Below are 3,887 nucleotides of genomic sequence, written 5' to 3' on the forward strand. Positions count from 1 at the left end.
CGGACCCGCGCGACGTGAGCTTCGAGAACCCGCGTGCGCTCGTCGTGCTGCAGCCCTCTGTGTCCCCAGAGGACGCCGTCCGTGCGTCGGACGAGCTGTACCGCTTCGTGATGATAAGCATGCCCCCGCACAAGCGGCTGCACGGCGGTGTGCGCGTCGTGGACGAGATTCCTCGCAACGCCGCTGGCAAGGTGATGCGGCGTCAGGTGCGCCAGGATGAGGTGGCGCTGCTGAAGGGGCAGAACAGCGATAGCGGTGCACCAGAGACTACCAAGGAAGGTACCGCTACTACTACCACTGCAGCTGCGTAGTTTGAGAGATGATTCAAGGCGAATATGCAACAGCCTGTGTGGGTGTGGGTGTCCAAGCCCTCGTGCTCTTTGCGCTACCTGCATCTTACTCTGCCTCAACGCGAAAGCAGCTTGCCCCTCCCCCTCCTCCGAGTCCCATCTGCCAGTGCGTTTTCGCGATGTCAGTGCGTGTGTTTCTCTTTCGTTTTTGTGGTTGCATTTTGTTGTTGTTTTACGTCTGTGTGCTGTTTGGGGTTGGAACACGTCCCCGCCATCCGCAGGCTCACTCGCGCTGCTGTTTGCTTTCTTGTCTGCATCTGGTGGTGTACTTGTTACTTCCGTCTCGCGTAACCGGCACCACCACCACCTTGTCGGGCGGCTCACATACGTGCTGGTACTGCTGCTTGAGACACCACCCTCTTCCCCACTGCCAACGCCGGCCTTTGTTCGTTCTCTTTTTTTCTGCGCTCTCTTTTCGCCTGCCTTATACCTCAATAATCGAGCTGCTGATGGTGCGTCGTCCTCTTGTTGTTTGTTCGCTTTTTTTTTCGTAGAGCGCCTGCTGTCCTGTTTTTGTCCCCTGTAGGTATGTGCATGTGTGTGTGTCTCAAGTGCTGGAGTGGATTGCACGGCACTTTCCGTTTTCTCTCCATCTCTCTGATGGTGCTAGTTGATAAAAAAAAAAAGAAGGAGGTGTCTGTGTATTCGGATCCCCTCTCTCTGGACCTGAGGCTGTCTGCATACCGGTATCATCGCTTTGCCTTTTCTCCCCCCTCCTCCTCCTCCTCCTCCTCCTCCTCCGTCCAGCTCGCTCTCTTTCTCTCTCCAGCGTGGCGTTGCGTCGCCTGTCTTGCTGCTTATACGCTCGTCCAAAACGAAACATATTTTGTTGTTGTTTCCGCCCTCCCCCATCTTTTCGTTCCCTTTTCAAGTGCCCTTCCCCCTCCCCCTTTTTTTTTCTTTTTCTCGGCTTCCTGGTTGACGCTTTCTCCCACTTCGCCCCCTCTCCTCAAGACAATGTGCTTGTGTGCATGTGTATGCACATGTGTGTGTGGAGCTATTTCGAGTGGCGTAAGGGTCTTGCTTCTCTTTTTCACTGCCCTCTGCCACCCCCACCCCTAGCCCCCGTGGGTACTAATGGGCCCTTAAAGCGTTCGACCAGCTTTTTGCAGTCCCCCTCTCCACCGAGGTGCCTTTCTCTTTGGCGTATTCCATCTCACTTTCGCGTTTTAGTTGTTGTTTTCTCGCTTTCTCCTGATTTGAGTCGCGGCGTTGACAACGAATGTACCTGGTGTTGTATGCGTCTTCATGTCTGTGCCCTCCTGCAACCAAAGGGTGGTTGCGACAGCGACTTCAATGCTGTATGATGAAATGAACGAAAGGGATGAGAAAATGAAAATGGCAAAAAGCGAAAGCCGTGTCGCGTCGCAACCAACAAAAAAACGTCTGATGAGCTGTCTCCGTTGACGAGCAGCTCTCTTCCTTTGGGTGCTGCATCTCTCTCCCCTCCTCCTCCCCCCCCCCTAAGTGAGCGGGTATGCACGCAGTGGCTGTGGTGATCGCACATCCCACGCGCTTTTCGAGGCTCGCACGGCGAGCGTGTCGGTCGACAGTATGAGGCAAGGAAAGAGAATGCCAATAGATGCCTTCTTACAATACGAAAGAACTCTGTATCCCGCTGCTAGGGGTGAAGTAACGCCGTTTTTCGTCCGTTTCGCTTTACTCTTGTCGGCAGTCGCGCAGTACCTGGTTTTGGCCACTGTTTTTCGTTCTGTTCCTCCCTCTTCTTAGCAGAGGCCGCAATCATGTCGCTGCACCGCACATCTCATGCCCCACCCTCGTTCCCCCGCTTCCTCACTTCCCTCCTCTTTTTAATCACCTATCCAACGGCCCCATTCTTCCACCACTAACGCCGTTTCACCTACTGGCGGCATTATCACCATCACCGTGCCTCTCCCTTCCCACCCCACCCGCCACCTCTCTTCTCTTCTCCTTTCGTTCAACTCCCTATCACCGCGTAGAACGGCACCCACGCATCACCATCGTGAATCACGAACGAGGAGAAAAAGCTCACACGACCTTCTCCTTCCACTAGTATGTACATCTTCCGAACGTGGCGGGTACGCAAAGAAAGGCAACGAACGAATTCCCCTTAGCCCGGGAAAACGCAAAGAGCGGCAGCCACCGCTACAAGAGCAACAACGACACTAAAGAAGTCCAACGCTATCGTTTATATCGAGTTGTACATCCACATCGGCTGCGCTGTTTGGTTTTCGTTTCTTTGGCTTTGTGTCACCATCTCTCCCGCTCGCTCTCGCTGCCTCCCTCTCTCCTCGTTACACACACACATAAACACAATACGCGCGCAAAACACAAAATTCACCGCTTCTCTCTCCCCCTTCTTTCTCGCTGCTTCACCGTCTTTTCTGCCGCTGCCGCTGGAAGAAAGACAAAAAAAATAAAGGAAGTCGCTGTTTGGATTATCTGTGTGCCACCGTCTTCAGCATTCCCTTTTCTTTATTTCTTCTTTTTTTTTCGTTGTGCGCCCCTTTGCTCAAGTCGTGCGTCGCGACGGCACTTCGCTCCCGACAACTAAAACCGATGTAAAACGGGCACGTCGGCAAAGTCGATCCCCCTCGCCGGAACACCATCCCTTCCCCCTTCCACCACCACGACCCTCGCCTGCACCCGTTGCCTGATTTCTGTTGTTGTTTTCGGCTCCTACCACTTGAACCTGCTTCACCCCTTCCCTCCCCACCGCCCTTTGCTTCGCGTTCGCTGTGTTGCCCACTTACCCCGCCCCAAACACCCTTCTTTGGTGTGGGTGTCGGTGTGCATGTGCGTGCCTGCCTCGAACCTCTTTTTACTAGGATGAAGTTTTGTTCTTGTTGCCACCACCACCGCCTCCTTCATCTTCACTCACCGCCCCTTTTATCTTCATCGCCCGTGGCCTATATCTTGCCCGATTGCCCCCCCCCCCTGCTCGTGCCTCACTGACTTCGCGTAACGCGTGGGTCACTCGAGGGCATTGGGCCACTCCTGAGCCTTTTCCACTTTTCTGCACCCTCGACCTATCCTTGTGATCTGCGTGGCTCACCAAAGAGTCTGGCTTTTCTTCCCACCCCCCCCCACCCCTCGCCCGCCGTCTACGCGTACATGCCAATGCTCCGAAACAGAATGGGCCGCCTCAACAGATCCGGCATGCATTTCTTTGTTGGTGGACCAGCTGCATCCGTTGCCTACAGCTATCGTTCCTCCATGTATACCCCCTCCCCTTTATCGGCCGCGGCAGCACGACTAGCGGCTTTGCCTGTGGGCTTGCTGCGCCAGTGGGACTGCATCAGCCGCGGCGCTGGTACTTCATGTCCACGGCGGCACCGCGGGCGGCGGAGGACATGCGCATCTACAAGTCGAAGCTGCCGTCGGTGATGGACAAGGTGAACCGGGAGACGACGTTGTACGGGTATCTGATGAAGCGCATGGCGGCGGCGGACCCGAAGAAAATCGCTGCGGTGCAGGCGGAGACGGGCAAGACACTCACGTACCCGGAGCTGATGAAGGCGACGGAGCACGCGGCGAAAGCACTGCACCAGCATG

Source organism: Leishmania donovani, chromosome 19 (genome assembly GCF_000227135.1).
Source record: "Leishmania donovani BPK282A1 complete genome, chromosome 19".
Lineage (NCBI taxonomy): Eukaryota > Euglenozoa > Kinetoplastea > Trypanosomatida > Trypanosomatidae > Leishmania > Leishmania donovani.